General features: G+C 30.9%; 2 protein-coding genes across 3 annotated transcripts in view; both read right to left on the bottom strand.

The window, feature by feature from the left end:
* Positions 1–18,034, bottom strand: part of Nca (neurocalcin homolog) — a 484,597-nt gene that overhangs the window by 213,613 nt on the left and 252,950 nt on the right. The gene's annotated exons all lie outside the window — the stretch shown is intronic.
* The window catches only part of LOC143175096 (uncharacterized), a 272,623-nt gene that overhangs the window by 1,883 nt on the left and 252,706 nt on the right, over positions 1–18,034 (bottom strand).

Below are 18,034 nucleotides of genomic sequence, written 5' to 3'. Positions count from 1 at the left end.
TTTTACTCTCCGAGACATGTTCCAGTATTGTACCGCCCGTCGCAACAAACCTGGCACTCGTGACATCACAGGGGCGGATACAGACACTGCGGAAAATTCAATAGCGAGTCCGGAAACAGTTTTTTGCGCTCTTTGTCACGCGACCATATTAGTATGCGTGAGCGCCTCAGCGAATCATACATCAGACCCGAAAATTCGCGTAGGCAAGGCGTACGCTTTGGAATCTGACCACTCAGACGAGAGTGCCACGTTCGCTGCAACGGACGGTACAGAGTAGACTACGTGTTGAGTTAGGTTAAGAGTATACCACATGTTAAACTATGTTAAGTTATACATTAAATAATTAATAAACCGGTGACTCCCAACCAAATCGAATTACTATAGTTCACTCAATTAAACCATGATTGAAAACATTTCTATATTACAAATAATACTAGCTAATGTGGTGATATTCAGGTAGATGAACGTGCAATAATAACAATATAATTCAATCAAATGATTTAATATTATATTTCTTCCATCTCGAGTATTTTGTATTATAAAATTGTGTGGCATTCAACGTGTTAACATATATGTTTTGAGGAGTATCATCAGTCGCTAAAGAGGAAAGTGACAGTTATTTGTGGCGTAAATAAACGCTTTTGAAATAATAACCAACGCCTCTTGAAGATACATGATCGAATGTTATCATTTTTTCAAATGGATTTCTTCAACCCCGAAAATAGTATCCCATGTATCAATTCAGTATCCTGATTTTTCAATAGATACATAAACGTAGGATCCTAAAAAATACAGAGTTAACATCAATCAGTGAGACTTGAACTCACGCACTTAAGATTTGTCGCCTGTGATATTTTAACAACCACATCCACCGTACTCTCAAACTTTTCCTAGTTCTCCAACACTTCTTGAAACTTTCACGATCACTGTCGAGTACCAGTGATTTCTTCAGTTGTTAGTAACTAGCTGGCATCATTAGGATACAACTTTGCTGTATTACCTAATAGATTAACCTTAGTGCCCCAAACTTTGTTTACAAGGAATGTAAACAACTTTCATTATTAACGCGTTGACTGCTACAGTGGTTATCGATGACCGGAGCTTCCATTGGTTGAAAATAATTGCAATAAACAAACTTATAAATACATCCGAACAAAAATATGGAGTAACATAAATAACTAAATAATAGTGTAACGCGTTAATTATATTGAAAATAAGAATCATACAATTTAAAAGTACTGAATGTAACTTGACATAGGAGTATCTGTAAATGAAGGTTATATCGAGTTACATTCGACAAAAACAAGTATTAAGGGTTAACATTTATTGTCATGATAGAAGTCGCAGTTAGAGTGAACATTTTAACCCTTTGCTTTCGATTTATTTTCAATGTTGTTGGGTGTAAAGTTATATTTACTTTTAGAGAAATGAATTAAAGTAATTTACAGCGGTAGAATTCAATGTTTTATATTTATTTTACTTATTGTTATTATTATAAGACTTAATTTTTATAATTTTTTAAAGCGTGATACTTCTTAAAACAATTTCCAACGTTCTATAATAAATTTGTATTGTCATCTCCAGCATGACATAATAGTAGGAAGTGTCAAATGATGATTTCACTATTACCTATAATAAATATTATAATAACAGTATCAATTATTGCGAGAGCAATATCGGGAACAGCGTAATGCGTTGGCTGTACAAAAGTACTTACTTGCGTTAAATGTGTGGTCATTAAAGTTTGAGGTGGGAAAACCACACTGACGGGTAACAATAAAATTTATTTTAAGGTGATTTTCAGGAGTTTAAGTATTCCTTTTTCGACGGAAATGACTCTACTAATATATGAAGGTGTATACAGTCCGCAACAAAATTATTCAAACGTTATACATGCTTAGACGCAATAAATGTTTCACAATTTGTTTGCATATTGCTAAATATTTTTAAAATTTTGTTACATGCATATACTAAGATATTACTTTTGTAATAAAATTAGATCTTTTTAATTCATCAAACTGTATTTATAAGTCTTTGTAAATTGGGGTGATAGCAGAGTCTACATAATTAAATAATAGTTATTTATACGTGTATTTACTCATTTAAAATGCCGTTGTATTATATATCCAATCCTTATCATGTGTATAAAACTTTGTACCCTGCGGACAGTAGTGGTACTATATCGACATGCTGATTTTCTTATTATGACAATAATTGTCCAAAATATATGAATCTCTCTTACTCGTACCTTATTAAAAACAAAAACAAATGTGCAACTGATACAACACAGTGAAGTCAATCGAACAGATCACCATATCGTGCATTAAATACCAAAGGGAAATAAGAAAATATCAAATAAAAGAAGAACCTAAAGAAGTAATCCGTACAGTTCATTCACGCTTTAACATTATGAAATTTCTAAAAGAAATCAAAATAGTATACTTAATTTTAATCAATCATCTATAACTAAAGAATATACAATACAGTCATATATATAGATGATCATCTGCATAATTTAAAGTAGTTGCCAATGACCTAATTGGGTTGACGCAATTTAAAATATGCAATAAAAAAATAGTTGTCCAAAGCTTTATATCAGGCTTGTCCAACCTGCGGCCCACGAGCTGTATGCGACCCAAGACTGTTGTAAATGAGGCCTAATAAAAAATCATAATCCCGCAAATTTTATAAAATTTTACGAGCTAAAGATTCGTCAACAATATTACAAGTTAAACATGTTATTAACCGTTTGAGTCCTATGGGTTTTTTCAAAAACCCCGTCAAAAACTGCCATGTGGCGCAATCGTGCTTCCTTCATTTAAATTAAGAAACTAAATTACACTTTTTTATTTCTACAAAAACAAATTTTAAATAGTGCGCTCGTTACATTTTTCCCGTTCTAAGCAGGTAGTAACAAAAATAAAAATGAATAATTAGGAAGAAAAGAAATAAATGAGCTTCATCTGATTCTACGAACCGATAGACTGGCATTTTTAAGCAGTGTAAAGGAGAAGCGCGATCGCCCCACTTGAGACACAAACGGTTAATTTATGTGCGACCTATAATAAGCCGTCTTTTTCCAATGAGGCCCAAGAAAGCTAAACGGTTGGACACTTCTGCTTTATTACATTATTATATCTACCGAATAAACACTTTCCGTCAATCCTTGTTTAGCAACGAATTTTTTACCATTGAAGTTTATTTATTACTTTCATTGGTACACTTTAATTATTTTATATAGTTACAATATATTAAACATGTTCTTTTTAAAAATCCAACATATTAAAGACGCACCTTCTAAAATTACCTTTTAAAAAGACAGATATTAATCCAAAATATTAAAGGGATATCGAAGAATCGCAAGTAATGAATTTGGAGCGTTGTATCAATACATTTACGACTATCTAATTCTTTTTAGTTTAATTAAACAACTTAACTCGCATATTTTCAAAACGAAACGTATTGAAAGAAGATAGCAAATTTTGATGTCTTTATCTAAATGTTTCTTACACGTTTTCAACGTTTCTCTCCATTTCCTTGTATGCATATTCTTCCTTGGTTTTCTCTGCAATGTTTCTTATTTTCTAACCTCTTTTACGGGGTTTCATTCAGAGTTGAACCTCCGTCCGCTTATCTTTCGATATATGGTTGGGCTACGTTCTCCAAGTTTTACCGCTTTTCTGAGCACCTCTCCGTTCGCTACGTATCTTTCTCATTTTCTATTTCCATCTTTCTTTTTCTTCGTCTTTTTAAGATTACACGGGGCTTTGCGACAGGTCGGTTCCTGCCGTAGCAATCTCCGGTAGGTACACACCATTGCGCAGTGGTTCAGGAAGCGGCATTTCGTGGCCGAAATCCAATTTTCCAACTTTCATATTTAAGAAAAAATTCTTTTTCTTTAAGGCGGCGACTCTTTACCGCTTTTAAGTCAAAACACATTATTCCTTTGAAGCATGATCAAAGGTAGCGACTTGTAAAAGGAATCGTGATGTTTTTAATGATAGATCGAGTATTATAGTGTTCAGTTTACCATGTTCACACTCACCATGAAATACAGAAGAGTAATTTCTTCGTTAACTAGTATTTCATTAGTCTGTACAGAATTTCTAAAACCATCATTTGAATTAAATTTCAATCCACTCAGAAATGTACGAAGCAGTTGTGAAACATTGAACATAAATTATTTATCAAAAGTATTTAATTTTTTAACAGCGAGTACTCGGAAAATTCATATGATGAATACGATACTCCAAAAGATATATTAAACGGGGTTGTTTGTGTCTTAACTATTTAAATAGAAATATTTTTAATCGCATTATGACAAGTTGATAGAGAAAAATGAATGAAGTTGTTAACAAATAGAACAGAATAGAAAATCTTTCTATAAAGTCAAACTATGTTCTTAGATATGTCTATCTAGGTGGTTCATATGTATACATTTACAGCGTACATAAATGAACAAAACGCTAAATACAAAGTAATCCGTAATAATTAACTCTTTGCACTGGATGGCTCCAAAATGGAGCCATTTAAAATTTACTATTACAAACTCTAAATTTTGTCATTAAATATATTCTAACATTTATATTTATAATCGATAAAAAACAATAAAATACATCTATGACTTTTCTTTTTATACGCGTACCATTTATTTATATATTAATATGCTTTTTCTATTGAAATTACTACAAGTTATTGGTAATGTCAGTGAGGAAACGTTCCGCGTGCAAAGGATTAATAGACGAACTGCAATGAATACATATTATATAACAGAAAACTGGACGTTTCAAAGTTTGTAACACGTTTACAAATATTTACATCAAAGAGATACGTAAACATACTGTAATTTCCAAAGAAAAATACTCAGTATATCCGTTCTTTTCTATTATCATTTAGTTTGTACAGTAATAAACAATCATTCTAATACATAACGCCATTTTTCACGGAGTTAAGCTCTTCTCAGAGACTAGCATTGAAATGTAAACACTGTTGATTAATAATTTCACTTCATAGAAACAGAAGATCCTTAAGGAATAATATTATTCTATATTATTGGCGTGTTATTCTACGTGCACGTAAGATTAGCTCCACTTTAGTTCTCCTACGCGTTGCAGGTGAAAAAAGAATCACATTTTCACGGATACAATGCAACGCCCAACTATTTCCACAATTTCAAGGTTGCTTAAAAAAACAGAAGCACAAAAAAGCAGTTCCATATTCGTCGTGCGATTCGATTTTTACCGACGTTGGTAAAAATGCATATCAAGTGCAGGCCGATATACAGTCCAGTTGTTTTCACGTTTATCATGGAGGCGAGTTATACTCGCGTGCTGCCCGGCCAATACAGGCGTAACACGTGGAAGCCTTGACGCGGTTGTCGCAAGAAGAAATTAAGATCGGCAAGCTGGATAGTATCCGCAACAACCCCCGGCATTTTAGACGGAGGGCGACTAAAATCGCCTCGCGTGTCACACGACGACGACCGACCCCTTGGTACTCCTTTTCTTGCGTGTACACACTCAAGAGTCTATTTTCACCCCTCCCTGATGCATGCGACTGTACAGTATTAAAACTGTTTAACAACTTGAACAATGTAACCTATTCGTGTCATCTGTCACATTTATCGCGCTCTTCGTAGATCGTCAAGATCCATAACAGTCTTCAATGAAATAATTTTATACAACAATGGTGACTTCGAATAAGGGTTTATGTTATATTTTGATCGAAACTGAATTAACACGTTGAATTCCGTAGGATTTCATAAAGCAAACTTCATGGAATGGAAAAGATATGATATTAAATTATTTGATAGAATTGCATTATTATCATTGCACGTTCATCTAGCAGAATGTCACTACATTAGGTAGTATTATTTGTAATATAGAAATGTTTTTAAATGAGCATCGTTTAATGAAATAGTCATACGATTTGCTTGGGGGTCACCGGTGACCCCTATGGTATCTAACGTATTAACAATACAATATATTGTGTTGAGTGCAGAAGCTTTGAGGTATTTTTTTATAAGGAACAAAAAGAAAGTATGGTCGCTGGCGATACCAAAATTAAGTAAAAATTAAGAAAAAGGTGTTCTTTATACGCGTTATAATAGTTTAAAAACAGTTATTTGTTTCGAAGAACAATCTTTTTATTAATCACGTACGTATTTAATTTTTTAGATAAAAAATATATTATACCCTTTGGGGTCTCTACTTTACTTAATGCAGAGTAGCCATAGAAATAGTCATATACCATTAATTATAAATTTCAAACGATAACGTCCAACATATTATTTTAAATTTAAAACAGCATAAATTGTTATATAAGGACTCAGGTTTCAAAAATCGTTGTATTTATGTTTTTTCATATTAACACTTAAAAGTTATGTTTAAAGGAGACAGTGCATTATAGAAAAGTATACGATAAAACTATTTCCTGATAACATTATCAATGCTGATAGTTTGGAAAAATAAGAGTTACCAGTTATTACTTTTTTGAAAATAATATTACCACAAAACAACTTTTAAGGCTTAAACAACTCTTCAAATTCGCACTATTTTACGAGATACTTCATGGGCTCTATTTAAAACGGGAACACAACATAGAAAATATACACAATAATAGTGATTTGGAAAATTTCCACTCCGAATTTGAATCTCTTTTCAACATTTATTGATTCTGTACTAAATGATTTATTTATCACAAACAAAACAATTTTATTCGACAGAATTTAATATCCAAAAATATGTCTGAAAATGTTTAAAAGTTGTGTATTATGAAATTAGAATGAACAGTTAGTGTTTGCTTCGAAATTTACCATTTGAAGGAACGAACTTGTGATTCAGGAAACTCTATAAAATATTAAACGTAAATGACGGTATACGGTCTACAGTTGTACAATGGTGAAAGATTAGTGTATTGATCGTCTAGATACTAGATTTTCCTTGACATCAGAATTTTATATTTTCACTATTTAATTTACACTAACTGCAAGCGTGAAGAAAATGCAAAAGCAAATAACAATCAAACGATTATACGATACCAATGCAATTAGAGATCTGTTCTTAACCGTATTAACACTATTATAGTTTTCAATCATTATTCATCCTTCTTGTAGCAATAAGTAAACTTATCGCAAATTCCAAAAATTGCACATAATGAGATAAAAATTACTTTCAACAATTCTCTGGAAACGCTGTGTCATTGAGAGAATTCGGGTCAAGAGGAAATTCCGTCGTTGCCAAAATTCCGTCCGTCGGTGAACACAAGGCAAGCATTGTTTCAACCCTTCTACAGGGAAGGTGCATTAAAGGCGTAATAGAAAGGAGAACACAATGGTCAAATTTGGTCAAATTTAATAGATGGGGAATTAGAAGTTACCGGTCAGTAGAATCATTTCATTCTCTCCACGTTCTGGCTTCCAAGTTGCTTGTTAGTTAACTATAGGAGACGCCTGAAATGTCAGGGTTCTACTACTTGTCCAATCAGTTAATTTACCTTTGAAGCGACTAGGTGATCGCAATTCATAAACTGCATTAATACGTTTCTCCCACAAAAGGGCTTCATTACGTTAAAAACGAAGAACTCTATTAATGTCCCTTTTCTACGAACAAGTAACGTAACGAGCGTAATAACTGGATAGCAGAACCTCGCACATTGATGGTGCATAAAAATTTTCAAAAAAATCGTAAAACGGAAGTTTTAATGAAACTTAATACGATTTTACTTTGCTTTTAAGTTACCGGATACGTCTGTGAAGGACGTTAAATTTTATTTATAGTTAATTTTTTTAACCAGTTAACTACATTTGACGAGTATGCACGTCATCTTAAAGCTTACTGATTCTTTCAACAATGAATTCTTTCTTCTTTTAAATAAATATGAAATTTGTCTTTGTTTAGCTTTGATTTCTCATTAAAATATACTCTAGATACATTCATCCTGCGTTTGACGAGTATACACTTCATTTTTTAATTTTATTGGGCGCAAAACGTGAGATGTTTCAAATTATATTCCACAGTTAACAGGTCAATCCCTTTCGGTACGATTTAATCATGAAAAAATGTGCATGATGGAAGCATTTTATTTTTATTAAAGAAAACAACGTGTTTCATTTTATTAATCACACATTTTTTTAATTAAAAGAATATTAATTAAAAGTAATCTGTCAAAATACTACTAACTATTATGACAGTTTATTCTCAATTGGGAATTGCACAAATTTTGCATATGTAAAAACATTTTGCCTGTAACTTCAATCGTTTGATGAGCGTAGCTCGTCACTGTACGGTTTGGCACAAAAAACCAATGACGTGCTGTACTCGTTATTTTAATGCAAAGGTTTCAACTAGTTATTAAACTAGTAATAACGATTACTGAGTTTACAGTTCTCTTCATGAAATAATTTCACATAGAATAATATACTTACGCAGGATGATCCAAATATATGGAACTATCCAAAATTTACATATTTTCGAAACGAAAGGTCCTTTATCATTTTGTAAGGTCGAACTTCGTTGCGAAAAATTAATGGTTGAAAATTGAAAATTCGATTTCCAGAATGTGTTATTCAAATGTCAGTGAATTTGCGCAAAGTCACACGGTACCTACACACAGTTAAAAGAGAACACCACGTAGAGACGTTCTACATATAGGTAAATTTTAGGAATTTTTTTGTTAACACATTGACCACCACGAGAATTTTCGGCGTTTTGTATAATATCACTTATTGCTTCATAACAAAGACAAGCCGCGATAGAATTAGTTATTAACGATTTTAATAATAAAAAAATAGTAATAATAGAAAAATTTTGGCGGACTTATAAACGGAAATATATTGTCTAAAATGTGGCAAACGGATTTTTCGATATCTCAATTATTTAATTTTTTATAAACATTTAAAGCTAATTTTTCGCGATAAAAACAAGTTTTTGCACTTTAGATGCTTGCCATTTTCATAATTAAAATTTCGAAAACTTCGTATATTACTTTTTAGATAATATATTTCTGTTTATAAATCCTCAAACATGTTTGTTTATTTCGTATTATTTTGGCTTAGAAAAAATGTAAATATAAAACAGGAGGTCGCGGGTATACACACAAGAAAAATCAGAAGTTTTCACTTAACAACTTGTTGATCGATCACGAGTATACTCGTGTTTATCAATCCGAGTTGTTCATGAGTTTGTTTATGTTTGCGCTTACATTAATTTGTACATTCTCGCATATTATACTTGAGTAAGGTATATATATTAAAGTTGAACGACGTTTTCTGTAAACAAATTCGCTAGTCAGCAAGGTATTAATATTAACAAACAAATTCCTAAAGTTTGTCTATATTTAGGACGCCTCTAGGTGCCCCCCCCCCCCCCCCTCAAGAAACAAAGAGCGATGCCTCCGGCGCGAGCCTTTTCCTTCAGCATCTTGCCGCGATTTTTTCGCAGCTTTCAACGTGTTCTTCTTTTTTTTTTAATAAAACGCCTTTATTTATCTACACCGGATGTCCCGCGGCTCTACTTCATTCGCCTAGCTTCTGGTCGAGACATTTCGTGATCTTTCTTTTGTTTCGAGCGTTGGATGAGACATTGCGCTTGTGTAATTAACCCTGAAAGGCTATAATAGACTACTGGACTGCGGATATTAATGCAACATGAAAATTTCCTGAAATTTAAAGACACAACGGTTAAATAGAAGCTGATTATTTCTATGAGAATTAAAAAAAAGTGAAAATGCAGTAAATCCTTATAAACAATTCTTTACATTATATCTATACACTCATATTTGTCATAAATGCAGAAAATCTGCAGGTTATAAATTACACTTCAACGCTTGCGAATTTTTGTTATTAAGTAGCTAACAGCATAAAGCAAATCAGTTTACAGGTACTTTGTTATAAACGTTATACTGATGACATAAATGTATTTCTCTTCGATAATAGCTTTCAGGGATTAATAATATTTTGTCATTTTATAGTTTCATCTGGAGTCAGAATATTTAAAAAATATTTACCATCTCTTTACTATTATTCCAAAAATTATAGAAATCAGGATATAAAAATTCTATATCAATATAAATGGAAAAATTACTGAGTTAAAAGTGACCCATTAAAATATTTCCAAAAATATTTTTAAAATGTTTATTTGGAAAGTCGTATTTATATTATTTATTCGATTTATTTATTTATTTATATTATTGTTCGATATATTACCTAGAAATTTAATTTTTAAATCTACAGGAAAAGTTGTGTCATGTAAATTTGGGTGACATGGCGATCAAAACGTTCATTGTAGAAGCGTAACGTTTTGTGTTAACTCGCGTTGATACTTGTATTAGCTATTTCAATATCTGAGACGCAGGGCAATATACACACTATTCCAAAAGCAAAATATTCAAAGTTATATAAAACATATGTCCAAAGTTTCATTTCAATTCATTATGTATAAGTAAAGTATATTAAAGTTTATTTAGATTGTTCCATTTTCATATTTAATTATGGAATAATAATAACCAATCACATGGTATTTACAACAGTGTGTTAAGCACTAAACGAATGGAGAATGGTTGCGAGATATCTCCTGTGTAAAATTGAATAGAGTGTGGAAAAGTTTGGGAAGGTTAAAATTATGCATAAAAGAGTGGGGTGGAATATGCAGGAAGCGAACAGAGGTTTGGTTACCTGCTGCTGAACTCAACTCGATTTTCTCGAAGCAAAAGGTAGAGGATCTATGGGTTGTGCCACACTCTTAGTACTTGGTCGCGCATGCGTTCAATTTAGCTCTATTCTCTCTAGAAGAGCTATAATATTGAGTACTCCATCAACTCGTAGCACTAAAGAGTCATTCTACGCGAAAAAATAAGTCGACAGTACACAACAAAATTTGATTATTTGAGATCTCGCTTTAGAAATAATTGAATTTTAATTCGAAATTGTACATACCATTTATTACTATCAAGAAAACAGAATATTTAAATATCTTGAAAACTCTAAACATTATAGAAGAATAAAATAAAATGGTACGATCACTCGTTAGAAAACGCTTATGCAGATATTCACTTTAGATTGATATTCATTGAATGTATTACTAAATCTCCTTTTTATCTAACAAGAATTTGTATTGTAAAGCTTCCATCTAAGAAACTGGTAACTGGAAAGTGTGTATTAACCATTTGCACTTCGAGCAATTTTTGATAAGACCTTTCAGCAACTCCGAGTCATTTCTACTATGGGCTATTAACTACTCCGGGAGTATTTACGGTGAGGCGAGGTCGTGTTTTGTCATTATAAAACATGCGTATACATTTTAGTGTTATATTTTATTCATATAATTACAATATAACAAATATAACAATACGAAAAATCTATAGAAAACTTCTACAGAAAGAAAATCTATAGAAAACATCTACAGAAAACAAACTTGTCTCTAGATGCTACCGCGTCGTGTCGCTGTAGCAATGACAATGGAGTATAAAGAGTTAATATTCATAAGTAATTAATTTTTTGTTATAGTTAATTAAACCTCAGTAACTGTTAACAAATTGATATAACTGGCGGAAATAAATGATTTAATAAACACGCTTTCAAAGTATATTTTCTTAGGAAGATTTCCAAAGCTCACAAAATAATTACGAATTACGTGCTTGCACAGCTCTACACAATGCTTTACTAGCTGATAAAAATTGTATTATCTACAATACTTTTATAAAATGATTTACGATTATACAATTTAACATCCATTTTAACAATATTTACTTTTATAATTAAGCAATTCACAATTCCAGTCTAATTATATCAGATTTGCAGTCCGAACAAAATACCTGAAACGTGGAAACATAATAAAGATTTGACCTGCAGCTAGCGGGCCCGATGGCCATGTCATTAAGTGGCGTCATCGGAAGTTAACGTTCGATCATCCTAAATCCATGCGGCGCCACTGGACACTCAAATGCTAACCGCAGTGGCACCGTTCGAGCACGATCTCGCTCACCACATATTCCACTAGATATTGTTAATTTCCACAAGTGCTCGTAAAATATGAACGAGAATCATGTTCGACAAAGAAAAATGATTGTGCTGTTTTATACTCAAATAGGTAGAGCAGATCCCCTATAATACGGAAGACACGTTCCGAGTTCCACGAAGCAAAGAACCTTAAAAGTTAGAATTCAATAAATATTCTTTTTTATAAAATAGAGCATACTATATAATTTATTTTAAAAAGGAACATGAAATGTGTGTGTGTTTTCATATTGCATATATGCAATAAGTAAAAGTAGAAAGGCAGACGAAACTAAAATTTAAATACTGTCAGAATCCCTTAACATTAAGTTCCACCGAAATCTATATCAAGGAAGTGATTTTTTTCAAGTCTAGTCTTTTAGAAGCACAATAAAAATAATTGTAGGATATAGAGGTGTGTATGCGGAGTAATTAATACTCTTTAAAAACTTTTTTATATCTTTCTCATACTATTTAAATAAATTCGGAAGTAAGATGTTCTTTTCGAGAAATTTAAATTTATATGTTAAATTTATATGTTAAAGTTGGTAAGTTTTAGGAATTGAAGAAATTCAATAAAAAATTCTTTTGCAACATAATTCTACATATTCTATGAAATAACAAGTGTTATACATATTTTTTTCTGGAAATGAAGAAGAAGTTGTAAAAAATACAATTAAAGGTAAAAGCATGGTTGTAATTGTACCTTACTCATTTAGTTGTAACTCTTCAATCTCATTTTTTTTGATAATTATATTGAAATGACTTCTCTTTTTTAATTCAGTTTATACCCTTCATTGCATAGAAACGTTTGTGAAAAAAAATGAAGTCACAATTTTTCAGGTACTTTCGATAATATGATTAAAAAATACTTCAAATGGAAGTTCATCAATTTTGTATGGTCTGTAAATTGCAATATACAAAATTAAAAGAAAAGATTTTTATGAAAAATCGAGGTCATCTTGCCATTTTTCAAGGTATTCTTGCTTTTTAATTTTATAGACTTGTGGCTGACGTCAAGACAAATCCAACGACCTACAACATTATAATCCTATACCCTGTAATAATGCTAAAATATTTTTTTGGCCAGCTTTTCGGATCAAATACCCTACTGTGCGATGTCGCTTTTTGAGTACCTACTAATTCAAATTCTTCATATGTCCAATTTTCTGTAGCTTCAGAATGTATATGTTGCTCATTTCCTAATGTGTCTGCTTGTATTATGTACTTTCTTATAAAGAATCACATTATTATTAGTGGAATGGAGGCATGAGCGTAGGCAAGAATATTATTGTTTGATTAATCTCAAAACTTTCCATTCCAGTATCAAGATGTTTTATTATTCCCAATTTAGTTCCTAAGCTTACAGTATTTATTTTTTTAATAGTAGAATTTGAGGATGAAGACATCTGACGCTATAGTACCATTATACACACATAAATAATCTCAATTCTTGATCGATTGCACTTGTGTACTCATGTCCAATGTAAATATAGTTTTATAAGTTCTTAAACTATAAATAAACTATATAACCTGAAACTATGTAACTATAAAAACGTTATAAAATTAATCTATTACACGATACTTCATTCAAGTACCATTCAGACTGATTCAGTAAAAACTAAACACGTGGAAAGAAGAATATTGGTTAAAAACAATTGTAACACTGTATTCCGTTACACAAAGAGTAGCTAATTGCAACAAATAGTGTAAGTGTCAAACGCTAAACATGTATTTACTTCAGAAGCAAAAAGAAGTTATCTAATTTAATATTGAACATATCAATAGTATCATCGTTTAGGACTATTGATAACTGTTTATACAAGAAAATTGTACTTAAATTATCAATTATTGCATTTCCTGTGGCACATGAAACAATTTACGACAAAAAACAAAATATTTCTATTTAAAACACGAAAGTGAATATCTGAATTTCCTTATTTTCTAGTATTATCGATAGTTGACAAACGACGATGCGAAAAATGAGTTTATAGTGAAACTGCGTATTAGCGTCATTTCGCAACAGCACTATATCCACGGTGTATGTTGCATTTATCATTTCAAGGCCGGGTATTTTGTTATAACTAACCACATTAAATTAGTACCTCTAGACCGTATTGTTATGTTAACCTATTTGAAATGTTGATTGAAAGAACAAAATGGCCCATAATTATGTGTAAATAATACGTGTATATATACGTAGATAAACAGTTTTAATTGAAATCATCTCTGAAGATAAATGTAGAAATATCCATCAATTCCTAAATTTTTTCCAACGAAAGTCGCATTGCGCAATTTCCAAGGCGGAAAACTTCCATCGATTATTCGAAACACGCAAACTTGTTAATAAATTTATGTATTCCGCGGAAATACGCTTTCTTCCATCAGAGAATGCGCTTGCGTCATTCGTAACAGTCACAGATTATGTATTTACGTAGTAGGTGTAGTGTTTAAATAAGACTTCAACTTAATTGGACACCGGCTACGGTTCGTCGCCGTGAACTGCTAAAATATCACTCTAATTGCGGGATCGTGTCAATTTAGTGCTCGTACGAGTTCCACGAAATAAATTTGTATTGCCCGAATTCGTTTGTAACATAATTAAAGAAGTTTACGTCCATCTAAATTGCAATGTAATGAATAAATTGAAAGAAACTTCTGACAATTTTAAGTACAAATGGAAAAGTTTAGTTACACTAGCTGTAACATGACAACAATATTTTCAAAGGTTATAGCCGAATAAACATGGTAAAGTGTGATGTAACTAAACAAATTATAAAAAAATCTTTTCTAACTCTATACACAAAGCAGTGGTATTACTCATGTATTTGGTATACTTCCATCAGTAAATGGTCATTATATTCAATTATAAATATTTTCATATGTATTAATGTAAATATAATGTAATGTAAGCAATACACTTAATTTAAACACAGTTTTGCTTTAGATACTTGTGTTTTTTTATTTAATAGCATGTATAAGTAGTGACCTTTCTCATTGCCGTAAAAAACTTGAAAAATACATGTATTTGTATTAAGAATCATAAGAAACTATAAAATTGTAAACGCGGTCACACAAATAATCAAGGCAATAATATAAACAGATATCCATATTTCATTTTTTCAAGTATGATAATATTGTATATTAGTATAATATTGCAGCCAGTAAGTCCTACAGTACCTTAAGCAGGTTACACTAACTCGCTCTAAGTGTGAATAAAAGCTTCTGACCACCTCTTTATAAAATAATTTGGATACGATACACTTTTGCAAAAAATCTGAAAAAATTACATATTGATAACCGCGACAAGTTACAAAAACTGTACAAATGTAAACGCAGTTACACGATTAATTAAGATTATAGTATAAAGAAGTATCGATTTTTAATTTGTTTAAACATGTTCCGCCACTTGAAAAAATCGGAGAAAATGATACATAAATGACTTATAATAATACGCTAATACTGTATAAATATAAATGTGGTCATTTGAAAACTTCAGTAAAAATCCGGCATTTCAAATCTTTTTTGATTTTTCAAACATTGACTTTGCAGCTAAAAATTCTGAAAAAATTCTAAAATGTATGAATTAACAGCTAGTATATTTCTTATTTTTTCATTATTTTCTGCAAAGCAAAACGAACATAATAAAGCTTAAACTGAAAATTTTCATTTCACCCTATCAATAGGGGTCGTGACCTAATATTTTGCACAGAAGATTTATTTGAAAGGTCTAACAAGTAGTATATGCCCCGATCAATTTAGTTTGGGAGCACTTTTACCATGCTTATTCGGCTATACCCTTTTACAACGGTATAAGCACTGTAATCTTAACAACTTTCCTTCACACATAATATATGACCTTTTCGAATGAAATAATCTACATAATTATAATGACCGTTGCAGAATTCTTATTTAAAATGGACAATATTTATAAAGACACCTTTTTTAATATGAATATGCAGCTATGTTCATTGTTCATGAACTACATATATTTTCAAATAAAATTCGGTAAATTTTATTTCGTTTAATGAATTAGAATTATATAAATAATGTACAAAATATCTTAGACGAGAATGAACAACAGATAAGATGGAATTTAATATTTACTAATGATGTTAATCAGTATTATTTAGGAATTAAATGAGTTTTATAATACTGCGTACAAAAGCATTTTTGTTATTTATGCTGTGAAATGATTATTGGTTCGGAAATTTAAAGCCCGCTTAAAAATGAACAATTTCTTTATATTAGGTTACTAGGTCAGTGATTCTCAAACTTTCACTGCGTAAAATTTCAACGTAAGTTATAACATAATTTTTTTTAGAACATAATACAATTTTAAAGTGTCGCATACACAATACACGTAAGTTTGTGCATAGAATGTTTCCGCGTTTACAAGTAACGAATAAATATCTCTTAAAGTATTTTACTTGTAAAAATATGTTTAATGGAAGTTATACGATGTAAGTGACACACTATTTAGAGAAAGAGTAATTTGTTGTATACTATTAATACAAGTTCAAGTATCGTTTTTCAAATAGAACTTTAGGTACATTTTCTGTTGGTTCGTACGTCAATCTGTTATTATTCGTTTGAATGCAAATTCAACAACTTATAAGATACGTACATACACATTATAATCTTGAGCGTTTTCCAAATGTTAGATATATATATATGGTATCTAAAACTTATGTATGTAAATACTTGATTGCATATATTTAACATGCAGAAGCTAAATGAGGACCAGACTTTTGTGGCTTGACCCAGACTCTCGTCAATATTTTCTATTCGAACAGATTTTGTTTCAACAATTTTTTTTGTGTAAATTTGGAAACCCTTTCCAATCAAATTCATATTTTATAAGCTAACGAACTGGTATACAAATGCGTTAAAAATGATCTTAAAAAAAGTATAGAAATATCCAAATAAATGAAATTTGATCGTTACATTTTTTGAAGTAATAATATAAAATAATATTCACATAAGCGAGGAAGCATTCATTCTCCCAAAATATAACTTGCAGTAAACATTTTTTTCGTACCCTCAATACTTTATGAGATATGTGTTCGTTACCTTTAAGCGCGACGACAACCTATAGAATATTCAATTTCCATTGTTCATTCTTACATGGAGTCGACGAAGAAATCGATTTGAAAGATATTCCAGTTACCATTTTAGGTATCTGTGGCAACGATATTATTAGTAAATACATTCCAGTCATAAATGATTACGCATTGAACTAAATTTTTGTTATTTTTATATAATACTTATATAATAGTTTTAAACTATCGTTACTGCTAGTTATATCATCAGTATTTAATTTATAAAGTACAAAAAATACAAGTCTAAATAGATTTGCAGGTAAAAATATATTTTAATGATTTATAATATTAACAATGGTCCAGTATAATTCATATTTCTTTAAATAAAAAGGTCGAAAACAGCCTACAACTTCAGTTACGTTTTTAAACTGATAGTAAAATGTAGATTATATATAACTGGTTGTTACATCGTATAATTTATTGTCTTTAACATTCTAATCACAAGTTTTTATACTGTCTAATAATGAGTTGGTGCAAAAACAATATGTAACAGCTATAATGACTTTTATTATATTATTAGAAACTTCGCTGATATTTAATAAAAATTATGAATTCTGCTCTGGTCATCTGATTCGTATTACTATGAAAGTGAATGTGATATACAAGTTTTTCGATCGAGATTCTGAAATCAATAAAATTCAATTTAAAAAACATAACACTTTCATAAACCTTTATCCTTACTAAAACTGCCTCTTAACGTCTCTAAATGCACATTGCTCAAAGTAAAATGTTTCAAAAGTTGACGGTAAAAAGAAAATAAAAATGCACATAAAGGGCATACAACCTTTGTATCCCAGCGAAATATTTTTTTAGCTTCAATGTACGTAATTGACTCATTTTAGATATTTAATGGAAAGTGCGTAAAAATAGTGAGAACGTGTCTGCATTTTACTTTGAAATACGCGTGACAGGCACAGTGTTAAAGAGTATCGCTCGTGGC

This window comes from Nomia melanderi, chromosome 11 (genome assembly GCF_051020985.1).
Source record: "Nomia melanderi isolate GNS246 chromosome 11, iyNomMela1, whole genome shotgun sequence".
Taxonomy (NCBI): Eukaryota; Metazoa; Arthropoda; class Insecta; order Hymenoptera; family Halictidae; genus Nomia; species Nomia melanderi.
Note: the sequence above shows the minus strand (reverse complement) of the source record. Positions and strands in the feature narration are given on the sequence as shown.